This window comes from Vulpes vulpes, chromosome 16 (genome assembly GCF_048418805.1).
Source record: "Vulpes vulpes isolate BD-2025 chromosome 16, VulVul3, whole genome shotgun sequence".
Taxonomy (NCBI): domain Eukaryota; kingdom Metazoa; phylum Chordata; class Mammalia; order Carnivora; family Canidae; genus Vulpes; species Vulpes vulpes.
This window is the reverse complement of record NC_132795.1, coordinates 64,350,662-64,371,640: the sequence shown is the minus strand read 5'-3', so window position 1 is coordinate 64,371,640 and position 20,979 is coordinate 64,350,662. Positions and strand designations below refer to the sequence as shown.

The following is a 20,979-nucleotide window of genomic DNA, read 5'->3' as shown; positions in this document are numbered from 1 at the left end:
TGGCAAGAGAAAATTGTGGTGATGGACTTGTTCAGTATCTTGATCGTGGCAGTGCTTACGCAAATCTACACATCTGACACAACTGCACAAAACAATGGGAACAAGGCTTCCCTTTCTCAGTGTTCCTGTGAAAGCCCAAGCTTTCTGCAACTCCAAATACCATGAGCATTAGCTCTAAGGCCATTTTTCTAGTCAATTGATCTGACCCAAAGTATAAGAAAATTTCTCATACCAAACGACTATAGCCCATATTAAGGCTCTGGATTATATCCAAGGATGTCAAGTAGACTGGAATGTTTTCTTTCTATGTATTTACACTTCAGGAGAAATGAAGCTCAGAACTCAAAAGAATCTCTAGGAATTAAAATCCAAATTTTGAGTTTTTCTGAATTTTAGAGAGATTTTATTTAAATACCAAAAGGGTTGGAATTCGGACCCATGCCCATTATGCTTCCAAGAAGACTCAGGAGGTAAGGGAGACAGCTGAATTCTTCATTTCTATAGGCAAAGAAAACTCATTTTTCCTCATCTTTCATCTGTATTCACTGCCCAGAAACATTGTGTGCCATACACCATCACCATACTTTTTATGAGTGAAGTCCCCTTAATGACCACCCAATCTTGTTGCCTATTATTATAATTGTGTCTCCTGCCTCTTGATATTTGAATACCTTCATTTGGACTCTACTGTTTTGAGGTCCTATCTCCTATCACTCCAACTGCTATCAATGAGCCCCTGCTACCATCTGCTTTGGCCTACACAGGAAAACACTGCTGAATTTCTAGCACTACAGTGTATTCCACTCAAGTAAGTCCACTTCCCAGAATGTTTTAATCCTTTCCTCTACTATCTGATATGGCAATGCTGGTATTTCATCTTCACTGAGCAAGGCCAAAACATTTTCTTGTTTCTAGGGCCATCCTAGTAATGAGTTCACACTATCTCCAGGGGTCCTTGCCAGGGTGTTAAATTTGATACCTCAGACAAGTACTCCCATCAAAAAACCTTCTCATCTGGAAGAGGTACCAATGACCAAGTATACAAGACACCAGCCAGTCTTTGTCATTGGCCACTCAAGTCCTTATCATTGACCACTCAAGTGTTGACTACAGGAATAAAGTGGTCACAGTGGCAGGGATAGAAGGCATAGATGAGACTGGAAACACAGGCTCCTTTTTACTAAACTGATCTAGATACTACTGCTGAAACTGTCTGGTCTACCAGGAACAGAGACTAACACTGAGTTCTGATATGGCTTCATTCCTTGAGGAAACCATCAGGCCACATGGTGCCAAGTTGATTTCATTGGGTTTCTTCCAATCCTGAATAGTAAGCAATTAATTCTTCCAATAGAATATATATATTTTTTTCTGGGATGGGTTGACTTTATTGACAACACCCTCATCTAAGAGTTTATAGGGTGTGGCTCCTCCAACACAGGATCCTTCATAACCTCGCATCAATCCAAGGGCCCCACTTTATAGCAAAAGAGGTATGCAAGTAGGCCATGGGATTCTATGTCCATGGGATTCTTTGCTCATATTCTATAACAGAGGACCCAGAAGCTGCCTTCTGTCAGAGTGTAACAACCCTCTGAAGGTACAGCTGAAACACTGCTTCAGAGAAAAGATTTTGTGATAATATAGTACCATTTCCTAGGATGCAGTATGCAATGTAGATCAAAGAACTTTACCTTGTGCCATGTGCCCACAAGGAAAAATAAATGTGTCTGGGAACCAAGGAATGGGGAAGCAGAACTGACCCTACTAATCCACACTCCTATGGATCCAGTGGGGAATTTGTGCTACCTATTCCTATAGCTCTGAGCTCCTCATAGGTGGAAATCCTGACCCCAAAAGGGAAATACTTGGGCCAATGAAATCATCAAGAATCTCATTGCATTAAAAGCCACAGCTGTCACCTGGGCACTTCAAGCTCATTTACCAAGGCTCTAGCAGGCAAGAAGAAAAGTCACCATCTTAATGAGGTATTGACCCTGATGGTGAGAGAGCACTAGAATACTTTTACCCAGTGATAGCAGGGAGGAATACATATAGCATTCAAGTGGTTACTCTGTGCCTTTTGGTATTTTCTTGCTTACTTGTGAGTATAAGTGGATAAATTCAATAAATATGTCTGAAAGGAGGCATCATGGCCCACCCTTAGACCCCTCAGGAACACATGAGTCACCAAGCCTGTCACCATAATCAGCAGACTTGCTAGTATGAATAAAGGGAATTTAAGATGGCTAACAGAGAAGGGAGGCAATGAGTGCTGATCTTGGCCCTGAAAGCAGGTGCACTGGTAGAAGCTGTAGTTGGTATCATTTCTTTCTTTTTTTCAATTTTTCCTGGGAAAAGAGATCCACTGGAATTTTGAAAGAGTCAGTTAAAATTTCTGGACCCCCTAAGTAATGTGTGCCTACTTCCTCCTTTCAGGTGCTCCTTCAGGCTACCTTGGAACTACTGGTGAAGGATACTCACCAACTCTAGAGTCAGCCTACTCACATATTACAAAGTTCCTGTTAGTCAACATGTATTCATTTTATTTTAAAAAAACTACATTTCCCTTACACTTGAAGCAAAAATTTTATCTATACAACAAAGTTCAAACTAACTCCCTATCCACAATTTTGATCGAAAAATGTAACAGGAAAGTCCCACTCTTGCCACCCAAACAGGTACAGATGATGCCTTATGGGCAATAACAAATAATCTGATTAATATGGTAAATTGCTGTCATCTTTTGTCCTCATGGAAAAAAAAATGTAGCTAAGTAGCAGAAAAGTGATGATCTATAAGATAGTTCAGAAAGAGAAACCTTTGTTATAATTTCCATTCAGAGCAAATGCAAATTCAAATCTAATATACTTTTTTTTAATTTTTTTTTTATTTATGACAGTCACACACACACACACACACAGAGAGAGAGAGAGAGAGGCAGAGACACAGGCAGAGGGAGAATCAGGCTCCATGCACCGGGAGCCCGACGTGGGATTCAATCCCGGGTCTCCAGGATCGCGCCCTGGGCCAAAAGGCAGGCGCCAAACTGCTGCGCCACCCAGGGATCCCCTAATATACTTTCATATAATTTTCCACCTTGAAGAGGTGACAAAGGAAAATTTCACCACTCCACATGAAGTCAGAAGTTATCCACATAAGTCAAAATCCCACTGTGCCTGACCCTGTAATGGCTCTGTCTTTTTTTCCCAAAATTTCTGGCCAGGATCTCTCTTTGACCCTCTCTTGCCTTTTGTTGCTCATGAAGAAAGGGTTTGAGCCATTTTTGTCTTCTTGAGTCCTGTATCTTCACTCTGTACTTGGATGAACAGAATAAAGTTGGTAAACCTACAAATGCCCTTTTTAGAGCATGAGAAGGGTAGAAGCTATACCCACTTCCATTTTTATAAATATGTATTTTCCCAATATTTGAATACGTCAACTCTTGCTAATATCCTAAGAGCACAACTTTATCATGGTTTCTAAAACCATATTTAGGAATGTCTAAAAAATCTAGAGCTAAAATAAACTAAAACAAGCAGAGAACAGGAGAATGCTTTTAATTTTACAAGCAAAACCCATCACTTATAAAGACCACTGTCATAATGCACATGGTTATAAGAAACCATACTTTGTGAATTAATTTCGCCCTCTTAACTGAAGGAGTAGCTTCCATGAGATCATGAACTCATCCATTATTTATGTGGAAGCTATTTATCTTATCTGGCCTCATGCCTTTAGAAAAAGGTTGTAGGTTTCAGATATATCTTACAAAGGATTTTAGATAATTCAGGGGAAGTGTCCTAATTTATGACCCTTCTAGAAAAGAAGCAAACTATAAGATTCCCTGCCTTTGCCCTTTGCAGTGCCCTTACTAGAGATATTTCAGCTAACTAAGGGTACAGAGCAAACAAAACTATACACATATTCCATTCCGGTTTTTATTAAAGGAGAACAAATGTGAACAGAAGCTGATGTGATTCCCTAAAAACACTATTCTGTCCATATTAATCTAGTTGTTATACAAAGAAAACTTACAGATGCTTAGAGCATTATGGAACTCAGATATCTTTCCTCAGAGGATATTAGTAAGTACACAAGTCAGAAGCATCATTCCAGATATTACCTAACACACACGTGGTATGCTGTTGTTAGCCAACAAAAGGATTCTGAGGCTTTTGAGATTATTTCTGGGATGGAAGTAGAACCATTTATTCAATTTTATGAGACCAGGTAACAGTTTCATTGGGTACTAGTAGAAATCAAAGATCAAGCAATGATAATACATTTAATTCTATTTATTAGGAAGCAAAGGATTAATATTTTTGGGAAACACATGCTGATTTAATTTAATAAACCATATTACAGAAAGACTCCAGGATGTCACCAGAGTGGCAAAGTAAGAGATCCCAGCCTCCATCCTCCCACAAAGATCAATAATTAGGCAGCTATCTAGGAACAAAAACATCCTTGGGAGAGTTCAGGAGTCCACTTAAGAAATTTCAGGAACACAGTGGGAAAACCTGGGAGTAACTGCACAAAAAGGTAAGGAAGAACAATTTCATTTGACCTGCATCACCTCATTCCCCAGGCCAGCATTGCTGATCACCAAATGGGAACTACCCAGGTAGAAAGAGTGACCCTCGATGGGAAAGGCAGAGCAGGGTGAGCAATCAGCTTCCCCAGCCTTCGGGACACCACATGAAAGTCTCACTTCAAATCTACCCCACTCAGAGACTGGTAAAGCTGAGATGAAGAGAGACAGCTAAGATCAAGAAATAAAAGCAGGGGCTGCTGGTACCAGCCATGCTGAATGACTGAGGTTCCCATAATCTCTGAAGAGGACCCCAGCAGCTTTCACTTCTGAAAAAACATATGGCCAACACAGCAGCCATGAACCCACTGCAGATTTCACTAGGTGTTCCCTCAGGTGTTCCCTCTATAAGTATTTGCATTCACATAAACTCGTCATAGTACCCCCTGCCCCATGCTACTCCCACCATCCAGAGCACAAGAACTGCACCAGTAGCCAACCTAGGCCTCTGCAGCTGCTTGAGGATGAAACACCAGCCTAGACCTTTGCAGGTGACCCTCATCTCCATGTATGTTTTAGGGCTAATCTCTCCAGCTGTGCCTTTACACATCACTGCATTCTACTGCCATGTATTATGCCTGTGTCAAGGTCCTGCAGATGCAGAAGTACACCCAAAAATCCTAGGTCTTAACAGATGCTTGTTGGCCAGATCTGGCCCTGTCTTTAGTCACTGGCCTGCACCACAGCTCATCTGCAGCTAACCCACACAGTTGTTGGTGGGCATGGCGCCACCCCTGGGTCCTATCACAGGCCTGCAGCAAGTCCTTCCAGCTAGGCACCTTTACACCAGCAGCCCATCTCCCTTTACCACCCTCTACTGCCATGCATGCACCAATGAGGAGACTCTGCAGCCCAAGGAGTACATACTGAGGTGCAGAAAACCCTCAACTGCCAACATACCCACAGTTGACCCAGGCCCTTGCTGATGCTCAAGGCCCCCACTGCTAAATGTGTTTGCAATCAATCCCTACTACTACACAGGCATCTATAGCTGGCCCCCAACCAAGTATGTATACGACACCAGCTCCAGCCACCAGTGTTGCCTCCCATTGTTCCTAGCCATTGGACTAGAGGTACCACTGAGGATCCCTAGAGGCCTTACAGGGTGGTCTTGCAGTGTACATCAAGGACCATGTAGTTATTGATACCATGGACTCCAAAGACCTGGACCAGAAACAGGATTACACCCAAGATTTGGAGCCACACATGGCCCTGCATGACTAGATCCAGTGTCCCAGTATACTGCAGGGGTCTCCTACCTGTAGATGAAGGGCTTTTTTACTGAAGTGAGTCCATGAAGTCTGGATGAGGTGACAGTTTCTTCAGGAGTGCAGACACTTGCACAAGGCTATGGGGATCATGAAGAATCAGGGAAACATGATATCACCAAAGGGACACCATAAACTTCCACGTACAGACCCCAACAAGATAGAGATACATGAATTGCCTGACAAATAATTCAAAATAATTATCTGTAGATGCTCAGAGTGCTATATGGGAACACAGATAAAGAATTTAACAAAATCAGAAAAACAATATAATAAAATGAGAAGTTCAACAAAAGCATAGAAAATAAAAAAGAACCAAACAGAATTTTGAATCTGAAGAATACAATGACTAAACTGAAGAATGCAATAGAGCTTTAACAACTGACTGCACCAAGTAGAAGAAAGAATCAGTGAGGTGGAAGAGAGATCACTTGTAGTTGTCTAGTCAGAGAAACAAACAGAAAAAAAGAATGAAAAAGAATGAAGAAAGCCTAAGGCACACATAGAGAAATAAAAGAAACAACTGACACATCACTAGAGTCCCAAAAGAAAAAGGGGCTAAAGATAATGCATAAGAATTACATAAAGAAATACTGGTCAAGAACTTCCCAATCCTAAAGAGAGATTTGGCCATCCAAGTTTAATAAGCTAATAGATCTCCCCATAATTTCAATCCAAAATGACCTTCTACAATGAGTATTATAATAAAACTATCTAAAATCAAAGACAAAAATAAATTTTAAAGCAAAAGAAGAAAAACATATTCTCTCCTCCAAGGGAACCTACATAAGGTGATAAACAGATCTTTCAGCAGAAAAGTGGGATTATACATACAATGCATTGAAAGGATAAACTATCAAACATGAATACTTTATCCAGCAAAGTTGTCTTTCATAAGTGAAGGCAAGTTGAAACAAGCAAACAAACAGAAGCTGAAGGAGTTCATCAACCACTGGTCCTACATTACAAGAAAGAGTTTTTCAAGCTGAAAGGAAAGGATGCGGGATCCCTGGGTGGTGCAGTGGTTTAACGCCTGCCTTTGGCCCAGGGCGCGATCCTGGAGACCCAGGATCGAATCCCACATCGGGCTCCGGGTGCATGGAGCCTGCTTCTCCCTCTGCCTGTGTCTTTGCCTCTCTCTCTCTCTCTCTCTCTCTCTCTCTGTGTGTGTGTGACTATCATAAAATAAAAAAATAAAAATTAAAAAAAAGGATGATGAATATCCATTTAAAAAAAATGAAAGGAAAGGATGCTAATTAGTAACATAAAAATATACAGCAATCTGATAAAGCTTAGCATAAAGTCAGATTTAGCATACTTTAATACCATAGCATAGAGAATAATTAACCACTTAATTCTAATATAAAGGTTAAAGAAAATAAGTATTAAAATAGCTATGCAATAGCTTGCTAAACAGTGTACAAGATAAAAAGGTGCAAATTGTAACATCAAAAACATAAGATGGGGGAAGATGGATAAGAGTGAAGAATTTTGTCATGCAATCAAAGTTAAGTTGCTAGCTTAAAATAGACTGTTACATTAGCAAGATGTGTCAGGTAAGTAGGCCTCATGCTAACCACAAAACACAAACCTATAGTAAATACATACAAGATAAAGAGAAGGTAATCAAAGTATATGACTACAGAAAAGCATCAATTCATAAAGGATGATGGCCAAAGAGAAATAAAAGAACATAAAAAGCCTTACAAAAAAAATTAACAAGATAATGATAGTCTTGAGACTGTCAGTAATGACTTTACTTATCAGTAATGACATCAAGTATAAATGGATTAATTCTCTAATCACAAGATAAAGAATAGTAGAATGAATTTAAAAAATAAGACTTACCTATATTATGCCCACAAGCGACTCACTCCAACTTAAAGAACATACATAGGCTCAAAGAAAAAGGATGAGAAAAAATATTCCACGCACATGGAAACTCTTCAGCAATGATTTTTTTTAATTTTTTAAAAATATTTTTATTTGTTTACTCATAAGAGACACAGAGAGAAGTCAGCATAGGCAGAGGGAGAAGCAGACTCCCTGCAGGGAGCCTGATGTGGGATTCGATCCCAGAACCCTGGGATCACACCCTGAGCGGAAGCCAGACACTCAACTGCTGAGCCACTCAGGCGTCCTAACAATAACATTTTTAAAATTAAAGTATGTACATTGTTTTTTAGACATAATACTACTGCACACTTAATAGACTACAATATAGTAGCAACTTTTATATGCACTGGAAAAATCAAAAAATTCATTTGACTTGCTTTATGGCAATATTTGCTTCATTGTCGTGATCTGGAACCAACCCCTCAACACCTCCTAGATGTGCCTGTATTTATTCTTCTCAAGTGCAGGGGGAACATTTTCCAGGATACTCCTATGTTAATTCATTGAAATGTCTTAGCAAATTTAAGAAGATTGAAATCATACCAAGTGTCTTTTCTGACCATAATGACATGAAGCTGGCAATGACAAGAAGGAAAGCTGGAAAATTCATAAATATGTGGAGATTAAACAACATACTACGAAACAACCAGTGGATCAAAGATGAAATCAAAAGAGAAATTAGGTTCTTTTCAAAGATTTTATTTATTTATTTATTCATGAGAGACACCCAGAAAGAGGCAGAGACACAGGCAGAGGGAGAAGCAGGATCCCTGCAGGAGCCCCATGGGGGACTCCATCTCAGGACCCAGGAATCATGACCTGAGCTGAAAGCAGATGCTCAACCACTAAGCCACCCAGATGTCCCAAGAAAAATGGTTTTAGAATGGAAGATTGTGATAATACAGTTAAGAGCAAATTGGAATCCAGGAACTGTATGTGTGTGTATTTTCTTTTCTTTTGTCTAGAATTCTGGTTTCATAAAGGAAAATTCTGCTTATTTAATCTGAAGTTTCATACCATGGTTCTTACGTTGGTTGCACATTAAAATTTCCTGGGAACACTTTTAAGAACCTAGAGGCCCAGTTACCTCTCCAGAAGGCATTAAATCAGTTTCATACATGGGGCCCAGGCATTAGGATTCATTGGCCTCAAATATTTTCATTAACACTGTTACCTCTGTAAAACTTGTAGAATAAATTACAATTTACATATCAACAGGCTCGTTTTACCTTCTAGAATTCCAAAAGACTTTTTTTCTAAAGAGAAAAAAAATTTTTTTAGAGAAAAAAAAGTCATCAGTGCAGATGCTAAATATATAATTCTTTGCCTGAAGCAAAGTGAGTGACAGAAAGTGGACTTTGGTTGAATCTTGAGTGAAAGTGTTTGCTCTTTGAATGTATAACCTTAGATGAACTATTCTATAGGTCACTCACTCATTTTGGGTAGAGGTGGAGTGAAAAGAAGGTCAGGGCATATCCATCAATCTTGATGTTGAAGGCAAGGTTACTGACAAAAAAAGAGCTGATCCATCACACTCAGAGCACTCCCTTTCAAATAAAATGCTTTCTATTTGTCACATGGGCATCATGCACAGATATATCCACTGGGTGGGTGCATGTATTAATACACACAATAGATATTTTGTAATTTTACCCTTCATATTTCCCCCTTTCTGGTCTTGTTCTGATTAATTTTTTAGGGGCACAAAATGAAGAGAACTTTTAGAAAGTTTTAGTGCCAAACCTTACAAAATGGCCAGCTTCAAAAATTAGCTCAGTTTATGTTACTTAAATTTAAAAAATGATGTGTTTTTCTTCTTTTCTATAGAGCACTGTGTTTAAGATCAAGGATACCGGAGCAAGGCTACCATTCAAATCATGATTCAAATGTTTGCTAGCAGTTGGCAAGTTTCTTCACCAGCCCCACTTTCTGTATTAATAAAATGAGTGAAACACTTGAAAAATACTGCCTGGCACACTGTAAGCTCCATTGATACATTTGTGTTCTGTAATGTTCATCATACACACTTTTATTTGCAAGTAAGGACATATTCCTGCAATAAGAAAACAAAACAAAGCACCAGTGATTACAAAGTATTTCAAAGAGAATCAGAAGTCTGCTGCTTAGACCCCCTATGTGGTCGGGGGCTGGTGTCTTAGCTGCAATAGCTCTTTTATGAAGGTGAGTCCTATTAACTCCTACTGTTAGCCTAACCCAAAGTTACAAGGAGAGGTGGCTGGCAAGATACAAGCTACAAGACAGGTGGCTGGATTTGATTATTAAAATGACACTGTTTGTTTATGATATACCCATGATCAGGCTGTGTTCACAAATGAAAGTTCAGAGAAGATAACTATTTTAGATTGAGCCAGACTTTGGTGGCTTCTCTTGAGTTGAGACTTTTCTTTATCAGAAGAACAGAAATCTAAAGTTTGCTGCTTCCGCATTAGTAAACATATGATTGCAGGGCTTCTGAGGCATCTGTGATTCTGTCATTGTTGGGACCAGAGGCTGCCTCTCAGGAAAGCATGGAGCTCCACAGTCACTGCATGGCGGGGCCAGGAATGATTCTTGCAGAAGACAGGCTGTGGTTTGCAGAGGCTCTTGGAATTGCTTATACTCTCACAGTCCTTCCCAATTGTCCTCCAGGGTAAAAGCGCTTTGAAAGCGCCTCCCAAGTAGAGCTAGCTCTTTTTGGGATAAAACTCTAAATTCACTACTACTGAAAATAAATAGACTTGATTTTAAAACCATTGGAGAAATAGCCCTAAGATGAAATATTTGAATAAATATCAATATTGTTAAAATAGAACATTTATAATTATAGACAAATATGTATGATTAAATTTCATTACTAAATATTGTATTTATATATAACTATTAATCAAAGGATGAATTTATATATATAGATATATATATAGAGAGAGATCTATATATCTATATCTATCTATCTATCTATCTATCTATCTATCTATCTATCTATATGATTCAAGAAGGAAATCATTTGAGTCTTAAAAGTATCAGCCTACCCCCTCCACTTTCCCTAGCCTCATGCTTCTGGTTCCATGTTCCATTTTCCTGCAGGAGTTTGTAAAACTCCCCAAACAAAATGATCAGAACTTATTAACCTCCAGTAAATGCAAGAAAGGCCTGCAACTACAATTTAGCTGAAAAGAAAAAAAAAATTGGCTTGACTCTTCAGCTCAAACCTTTGAAAATACTATAGCTTCTTACAGGTTGGCTCCTCACATTTTAAAATCTGCTCTATCAAAATAGAATCCTGAGACAGATACTACGGCATCTGCTCACAAATGCCCTTAGTTCAGATGCTATTTCTTCTTAGAATATTTTTGTTTCATTTACAGAGAAGTTAAGATTGCATGGTCAATTCCCATTTGGCAAATAGAAGTTGCAAGTTTCCTTTTAATTCTATTGGCCACCTTGGCTGTAACTAATCTTAATTTTCAGTCCTCTACCAATTTTCTACTATATGAAAAATCACTCTTGTTATATATAATTTGCTATAAAAATTGCGCACATAATCTCTTTTTTTTTATTTTTTTATTTTTTTAATTTTTTATTTATTTATGATAGTCACAGAGAGAGAGAGAGAGAGGCAGAGACACAGGCGGAGGGAGAAGCAGGCTCCATGCACCGGGAGCCTGATGTGGGATTCGATCCCGGGTCTCCAGGATCGCGCCCTGGGCCAAAGGCAGGGGCCAAACCGCTGCGCCACCCAGGGATCCCGCGCACATAATCTCAATCAGAAACCAAAGAAATGTATAATATATAACTACAAACATATAAACATTCCAATATATATGTGCATGAACTTGCATTTCCTTATTTTTTCAGTAATGCAAAAAGATAAAGTGACAGAGATAAGATTATAATTATTTGTAAGTCTTAGGCTGTCATCTTATTGACAGTAAGTCAAAATGTGGATGGTGATAATGTTTTCTTCCACAAGAGTAAATTTACTGAGAAAAACAAAACAGTCTACAGGAGGAAATATTAAGGATCCAGTTGCTTCTGCAGCCAATTTTGCCATATGTTAATACTGGATGTATTTTTTGACACTTGACGTTTCAATAAAAACAAAGTAACACTTCTGTTGAATGTCATATAGTATGACTTTCTGAGGTTCTGGTAACAATGTACCCATTTTAACTTAGAAATCTGCTGCAGCCTTAAGCAGTGACACTTTGAAGAGGCAGAGGATATTAACACCAACCTGAAACCCATGGAAGGCCCCAGACTCTAACTTGAGTTGGTAGAGTTAATGTGTTCTACTTCCAATTATTTACTGAACTGCATTACTTTGCATTTGATTTTTTCTGTTCCCCTTGAAGTCAGCCAGCCCAAGGAAGAGGGACCTACACAAATTCTACACTGGCCCAACAGCCTCCATTTCTAAGACTTCACTTATTGAAGGGCACCTTCACCAACCAGACCTGTTGTGCAGGCTAAAACAAAGGACACAGCTGAACAGGACCAGAAGCTTGGCTAAATTGGGACTGTTTGCTACATAGAGCACAGAATGCCAAAGAGACAGAAAACTGTCCCTTGCAGCACTTTGGAAGAGCAGAACCTTAATAGGCTCATCACTTACAGAAGCTGAACACCTGCCTAGGGACAGATAAATAAGTGGCAGAGCTGTCACATGAACCCATTTCTCTCCTGGTGGAACTTCCCAGCACCAAAGCCACCATCTTTCCATGAGTGCTACTCACAAGGAGGCAGGTGGCAGAGTGGGACTGAGTGAAACTAAAGCTGCATGAGCCCAAAGCAACATCTTATCTAAAGGCGTTGAGAATAAATAAATAAACACATAAACGCGTTGAGAATAGAGAATACAAATTACTCAGGGAGGTCCACTTCCTTTACTAGGGTTATTTGTTGGAATTTGAACTCTGTTCTAGGGCAGCAAAAGAATTAGTCTCTTCAAAATGTAATTTCCCTCTAGTTCCATCACAAATGATGAATCACTGAGCTCTACGTCTAAAGCTTACTTAATTAATTGAAATAAAATAAAATAAAATAACTTTTAAATGTGATTTCCTCTGCAGAGTATATCTTATAGAAATATATGTTTTAATATATAATATAAAACATAAAATAAATTAAATATATTTTAATAAATAAATTAATTAAATATATTTTATTTAATAAATAAATAAATTAAAAATAATAAATTACACACATACACACACTTCAGAGGAAATCTTTCAGTAAGTATGAATATCTGGGTTATGGAAACATACTTCAAGTTGCTTTCAAAATTTGCAGGTATGGGGCACCTCAGTGGCTCACTCAATCAGATAAGTGTCCAGGTGTTGATTTCAGCTCAGGTCATGATCTCAGAGTCCTGAGATCGAGCGCCATGTCAACTCTGTGCTCAACAATGAGTCCACTTGAGATTCCCTCTCTCTCCATGTGCCCCTCCCCACCTCTCACCCTCTCTTTCTCTCTAAAGTGAATAGATACATGTATTTTTTTTTTAATTTAGAGGTACAGGGCATCACCTTTCAGTGTACATTAATTATCTTTAATATTTTCTTATCCTAGATGAAATAAGCAAAGTGAGAAAAAGCATATTGGGTTCTGTTGTGTTTTTCTACTCTACAGACTATCAAACTAGTACATAAAAGAGGAAGCAAAATTATGATACATAAATGTTGGCAATGAGCTTTAAAGAATGAGTTTTTCTGGGGCTTAAAAGGAAGCCTGTGTTGTTCCTGAAAGAAAAATATTATTTATACCTTCAAATATAATGTGGAAGTTAATTATTGTAGAGACATTATTTTCATTCAGTGTTTGCAATCGCTAGGTAGAATGATAGTTCCCAGACAGATGGCAGGAAAGGTTGACATTTGGAAAAACAATTTGGTCACGCACTGTTTCAGTGTAGAGACCTAAGTTAAGAAGTTGTGCCAAAGGTCTGGGCCATTAAAAATCCAAAATGTAGTTGTGGGGGTAGGAAGCAACAATTGAATAACATGAAAGTTAAAAGGAAGGCATAATTTGGAGTACTAAATAAAGATGGAGAGTCCCCTGAATAAGTTTGCAATGAGGGGTACCTGGGTGGCTCAGTCAGTTGAGTGTCTGCCTTTAGTTAGGGTGGTGATCTAGGGGTTCTGGGATTGAGCCCAGCATTGGGTTCTCTGCTCAACAGGGAGTCTGCTTCTCCCTCACTCTCTGCTCCTCTCTGCTTGTGCTTGCTCTCATGCTCTCATGCTCTCATGCACTCTCTCTCTCTCTCTCTCAAATAAATAAATAAAATCTTTAAAAAAAATCCTCAGTATTCACTGAGGAGAAGTTACAGAAAGTTGTGCTGATTGTGGAAACAAGAAGAGGGGATGGCGATAAGAGGTAGGTTTCGACCTTCAAAGAATAAGTTTCCAAGAGGAAGAATAATGTTTCTAAGTAGCACTGGATGGTGGGAGAATGCTAATGGGTTCTCTATGCTCTATAGCATGAGGTGTGTAAGTTAATAAGGAAGTTCTAACCTAGAAAACCAGAAAGAATGTACCATCTTTCAAGGAGAACACCAGGAACCAAAAGTTAAACAGAAGAAGCATCTTCTGAACAAGTAAAGGATTCAACAGAACAATGGAAAATAAGATAAATTTAAAACTCATAGCAGTGGTATAAGCAGGATCTTGGTGGAGGAATCATAAAGCCTCAGGGCAATTAGATTTCAGGTGTCAAAAGCTAAAGAGCTCAAGGGTCATCCCAATGGAGTTCTCAGAGTACATTTCTGAGGCTTCATTTCAGCACCCCAGAAGAGAGCTATTCCATTTGTGGGAAGAGCAAGTCCTCCAACTATTCCCAGGAAAGTCAGAAAGAAGGTTGCAGCAAGTCTGGAAAACATAGTTTAGATTCCATATTATTACAGAAGGATCTGCATAGAGTGATATATAGACTATCAAATGTGCAGGCAACATGCAAAAGATGTGGAGCAACCATAGATGACCCATGTCTACTAGATCTTGTTTACTCAGGTCCTTGCACAACACATGACACTGGTAGATGCTCTACAGCTATTGAATTGAATATGGATGAGCATAACATAAACAAGTAGGACTTCAGATTTTTTTTCAACAAGAATTTCACCTGGTGACAAAGTCTGTCACCTACACAGCTGCATGTATCACAGGCAGCAGTGGCCAGGGCACCCCCTGGTACAGGGCTCTGTACTGTAACCTAAAAGTGGATGGAAATGGGGAATATTTTTGTAAGGATAAATTCATTTTTCATCCCTAGGGTCTGAACTTGTAAATGTCAATGAAAAATATAAATTTACAACTGCTATTCCCTTGGCAAATAGTGTAGCAAATTATCTAAATAAAGCCAACTGGCTTCTATGAGAAAACAAGCTGGTTATTGCGTATGTACAGTCCTGACTGCGTGACCACTATGTATTTGGAGTTGCGTTAGGATAAGATAGTTTCTGTGGCACAGTGGGATCAATATGGATCACTTACATAGAGAAATGGCCCAGACTAGAAGTGGGAATGTGGGGGAAAACCCTAGGTGGGTGGAAGATGGGAAGGAACTTTGGAGTGATAAGTGTTAGAGAGGGGAGACAGGTCAGGAATAAGGAAACTCAGCAGGAAGATGTCTCTCTTTTCCTGATAGCTCACTCAGAATAGTGGGACTTAGGAGTTCCAGAAAGAAAATTGTACTTTTAAGAAATTTTATTTTTATTTTTTGATTTTTCTCCTAATCTCCCCTTTGTTTTTGCTTTCACAGGTTACTAATGTCTCTGACAAGAGGAATCAGGGAGCTTTTGGATTCCCTTGGGCTCAGTGTAAAGGGCACAAGCATTATCCCTACTTAACTCCTACCAGGGGCCAAAGTGATGGAGGTGAGCTCAAGGGCAAGAAATGTGGAGGGCAGAGTGGCACTTGTCTTTCAGCTATCCTTTGCTGATGGGAAATCCTCCTTCCACTGGTAAGCTTGGGGGTTTAAGGTTTTATTTTATGAAGCAAGAACATAACCCATTGATCACAAAAACCAATAGCAGATAGTATTTATTCCTTGTAAAAAAAAAAACAAAAAAAAACACAATCAAAATAACAACTAATATTTATTAAGCAATTTATTAAACAATGCCAGATGCTGTGCCACACCCTTTAGATATTTTTTAACTTATTAAATACTCCTCTAACACCCCCTGCGTCAGATGAGAATCTTCAGGTCAGAGAAGTTAAAGAAATTCACCATGACCATACAGCTAGGAGGTTAGGGAACCAGAGTTAGTCTTGGTCACCGAATACACCAGAATATTTGCTATAAAGATGAGCAGTGTGTATCAGCTCACACTGTTCTTGTCAGTTCTGAAACCAACCACTTTACCAGTCCCCTGCACTCTTATAGGAGAGTCATCCTTACCCCACTCCCTGACCCCAAAGAACCCCCTAAGTGCCACTGTAGGGTCATGTCCTGCCTAACTTACCCTGGGTCTGTCCTGACTCTTGTATAAGCTCCCTTAGATGTCATACTTGACATCTGACAGCTACTGTTCAGAGCTGCTTTTGGCCAAATTTCATTCACCTGGTCTCTTTTTCTCTTTGGTATACACACCCAGACCACTTCAGTCTACTCCTACCTATGGCTCTGACATTAAGGGCAACAACAGCCAGGTTGCTGAATTCCTAGAGGCCATTCCTTAGAGTCCTCTCCATAATTTTAGGTGCCTAGTCATTTCCTTGTTAGCACAGACAGTTAAACACTGCCCACAGAAATCCCTGTGTAATTCTAAACCTCCCTACCCTAATAAATTTCAACGAGGCTAAAATCTATCTCAGCTAGTACACAGGTAATCAATAACAATTAGGTTCTATCCCTTATTCTCCATTAACTCTTGCTAGCATGAACTGGAGCCCTGAAAGTAAATGGGCAGGTTACAATTGATTTTCACCTCCCACCTGGAGTCACTAAGCAGCCTCCAGTAACACAGATGCAGGGTGCTAGTGGGATTGAGTTTACATCTTTTCTAGGGTGAAAACAGAGCAGGATTAAAACTGTGTGCTTCCAGAGTCTTTGCTTATGGAGTACAGAAGTACAGAGGCTTTCACCCACCTGACTGAGATATCGAGAGCAGCTTCCCCTGTCCTGGGTGCAATGCACTTCCGAGTTTGGGAGCAGATGCCCCTTGGTAATGGAGAGAGTGTGAAGGAATTTCTGGTCTGAGCCTCACTCCAGACAGGCCCGGGCTGGCAAGGGGCCTGTGTCCTGACTTTAGCCGTGAGCAGTTATGGTGAATGGATTATTCAAAAGTTGGGTCCGTAGACAGAGATGGGGGCACTCAGAATGTAAGACTGGGTTCCAGCTTATTTTCCTGAATAGCAGAGCCCAATTCTACCCTTTGTCCAAGGCAGAAAGAGCTCACTTGGGTTATTATCCAGGACCAGAGAAAAGAGTAAAGTCCCTGCACAAGAAAATTCTATGACAGCCTTCACAGCTATAGCATCTAAAAGAAAAAGGAACTGATTTTCTGTAGCAACAATAACAGGACATTCCAGCTCTGGCACTCTTGTTGGGCTGTCAATTATAAGCTTACCTCTCTGGTCAGCGTTTCTGAGTGCTGGAGAGGCCTGATACCTAAGTTGGAGACCAAAAGAGGACAAGATATGTGGGACATAACTTTAGCTTGAAGACCACATTGGAGGAAGCTAGGGCCTGATGACCAATCACAGCCCCCTACTGGGGCAGGTAGAAGGGAAGAAACTCTTTAAAGCAAATAAAACATGGCACCCTGAGAACACATAAGGTGGAAAACATTGCATGATTACCTAGTAGACCTTGTTTTTCAATGTGTGGCCCTTAGGCCAGTAGCAAAACCTGAGAACTTGTCAGAAATGGAGAATGTCGGGCCCCATTGCAGACCCAGTGAAATGTAAGGTGACCCTATGTACATAAAAGTCTAAGCAACCCCACTCTAGCCCAGTGGTTTTCAAACTGGACTGAACATTAGAACACCAGAGGACCATCCAAACATTGTGATCTTGAAGACTGGAGTAAGTTCTGCACCCATGATGATAATATTATGTGGATGGAAATCAAGTCCTCAGATGTGATTCATCTTATCATGCAGTATTTGAAGGAGAACAGTTTACATTAGGTATTAGCTACCTTACAGGAAGACACTACTGTGTTTCTGAATACCATGGACAGCACGGAAAGTGGCTGACATTGATAGTGGCCATTGGATACTGTTTTCAAGCTCTACAGTCTCTGAAACTGCCAGACAAAATCCTCATTGATCTCTATGAATGGGTTGTTCTGGAACTGATTGGGCTGCATGAATGGGGGGCTGCCAGGTCACTCCTGAGACAGACTGTCCCCATGATCATGTTAAAAACAAACAAACTACAGCCAGAGGGGTATGTTAATTTGGAGAGCCTCTTGGCCAGGTCTTATTTTAATCCTGGTGAGGAATACCCAAATAGAAGTAGTAACAAGCAATGATTGTGCAGGCCTTAGCTGGGGAAGTCAGAGTGGTGCCTCCATCTCATCTCATGGCATTGACATTGCTGGGATAGGCACTGAAGTGGCAGCAGCACAGGGTTTGTTCCCTCCTGGTGTGACCATAGATCTGTTCTGAGGAAAAGCAGTTATCAAAGATGTGGAAGAAGAAAAGTTTCCTACACATCTGAGCATGAATATTTTTTTAAATTTTTTATTTATGATAGTCACAGAGAGAGAGAGAGAGGCAGAGACATAGGCAGAGGGAGAAGCAGGCCCCATGCACCGGGAGCCCGACGTGGGATTCGATCCCGGGTCTCCAGGATCGCGCCCTGGGTCAAAGGCAGGCGCCAAATGGCTGTGCCACCCAGGGATCCCCTGAGCATGAATATTAAGTTTGGTCAGAAATCACATGTGGGATATGTTTGATTTTCTCCAGGTGGTCAGTATTTGGTCACTGAGGCTGTTGTTGGATTCACTGAAGCCTGGAACTGTATAACTGGAAAAAATTAGGAAGGATCTTAAGCAGCAGGCCCACAATGACTTTATGATGATGGATGATGCTGTCTCCACATGTGCTTCAGCAGCAATACAGAAATGCTAGCAACAGGGGCCCAAGGTGGACAAATCCAAGTATGGAAGATTTAGAGTGAATGGTGTTTGAAAGAGCACACAGTAAAGGTGTCACCTGTCTCAGGATAGCAATCAGATCCTTAGCTCCTCTTTTGATCAGACAATTAGAATTCATGGATTACAATCTGGGAAAACCCTGAAGGATGTCATGCCCATTCCTCCTTCATAGTGAAGCAACTTTTATAAAAAGATGGACATTATATTATTAGCACATCCTCTGATGGCATGGTGAAAATCTGGAACATGAAGACCTCACAGTGCTCAAATACCTTTAAATCCCTGGGCAGCACTGCAGGGGCAGATATCACTGTCAACAGTGTGATCCTGCTTCTTAAGAACCCAGAGCACTTTGTGGTGTGCAAATAGATCAAATACAGGCAGGGACAGATTGACAGAAGCCTCAGGTCTGGTAAGAGAGAAAGCGAGGATTTTGTTTGCTGCACTCTCTCCCCGTGGCAAATGGATCTACTGTGCAGGGGAGGACTCTGTGCTCTCCTCTTTTAGTACAGTCACTGGCAAACTGGTGCAAACTGGCACTGGCAAACTGGCAAACTCTGACAGTTCACAGGAAGGATGTGCTTGGCATCACATGTCACCCTCATCAGAACCTGATTGCTACCTACAGTGAAGGTGGACTCCTAAAGCTCCGGAAACCCTAATTCCACTTTTCTTTTAAAATTTGCTTGAGGGAGGGGCGGGGCAAGATGACGGAGGAGTAGGGTCCCCAAGTCACCTGGCCCCACCAACTTACCTAGATAACTTTCAAATCATCCTGAAGGCCTACGAATTCGACCTGAGATTTAAAGAGAGAACAGCTGGAACGCTACAGAGAAGAGTTTGTGCTTCTAACAAGGTAGGAAGGCAGAAAAAATAATAATAATAATCCAGTGGGGGAGGGGCCCCGCAAGGAGCCAGGCTAAGGCTGGGCGGCGGGAGCTTCCAGGACGAGAAAGCCCCGCCCCGGAGAAGCAGAAACTTTAAAAATCCGCGCCGGATTCTTCCGGACAGAAAGGAGCTCAGCGGGGAACTCGAGCAGAACCGCAGGAGGGCAGTGGAGCCTCCAGGTTCCCGGGGTCACTGACAGAGGAGGTGCGCCGGGGAGAGCGCGCTGCACGCCGCCCGCCGAGCTCGGTAAAGGGCTGGAGCACGCGCCAGGCGGGGCCTCGGGGTGAAGCCGGGGGGGGGGGGGGCGCTCCGGACGAGGGGGCTGCACCTGCTGCCTTCGGAGCCGCGGCCCCGGGAGCGCGATTCCACCAGCGCAGGCCCCGGATCCCAGGGCGCCGGGGGACACAGCCCAGGACCCTGCACTGCCCCCGGGACAGGCGGAGGCGGGAGCACCCAGGACAGCGAGGACGCTCCTGCCGCGGAGCCCTCCCAAGCGGTGCAGGTCAGCGCCCCCCCCCCCCCCCCCCCCGCCCCGGAGCATCCAGCCAGTGCGGACCGGGCGACTGCGGCAGTTACCGTGGGAGCTGACTCCGGGGCTGGAGGGCTGGTCGCCGCCAGGGCTTTCCTCCTGGTGTCACCCTGTGCCTCAGAGGGGTGGGGCTGCCAGGGAAGAGGGGCCTCACGGGACAAACAGCTCCCCCCGAGCCCGGGACTCGGCAGGGAGCGGGGCATCTCCCCCAGGTGCACACCCCTGAGAATCAGCACAGCAGGACCCTCCCTCGGAAGACCAGCAGGAAGGACAGGGGAAGAGCAAGTTCTTCACCAAGCAGTGCTGGAAAGCTCCAGGGGAATTCGAGGGATTTACAGTATAGAACTAGAGGATACCCCTCCTTGTTTTTTTTGTTTTGTTTTGTTTCTTTTTCTTTTCTTCCTTTTTCCACTAAACGCGTTTTTAGCACCGTGCACTGAACAAAATGACTAGAAAGAAGAACTCACCACAAAAGAATCAGAAACAGTACTCACTGCAACAGAGTTACAGAATTTGGATTACAATTCGATGTCAGAAAGCCAATTCAGAAGCACAAAGTATAAAGCTACTGGTGGCTTTAGACAAAAGCATAAAGGATTCAAGAGACTTCATGACTGCAGAATTTAGATCTAATCAGGCCAAAATTAAAAATCAATTAAATGAGATGCAATCCAAACTGGAGGTCCTATTGATGAGGGCTA

General features: G+C 41.4%; 1 pseudogene; it reads left to right on the top strand.

Annotated features, from left to right (window-relative positions):
* Window positions 1–17,812: 17,812 nt before the first annotated feature.
* Window positions 17,813–19,523, top strand: LOC112915313 (WD40 repeat-containing protein SMU1-like; annotated as a pseudogene).
* The last annotated feature ends 1,456 nt before the right edge of the window (window positions 19,524–20,979 follow it).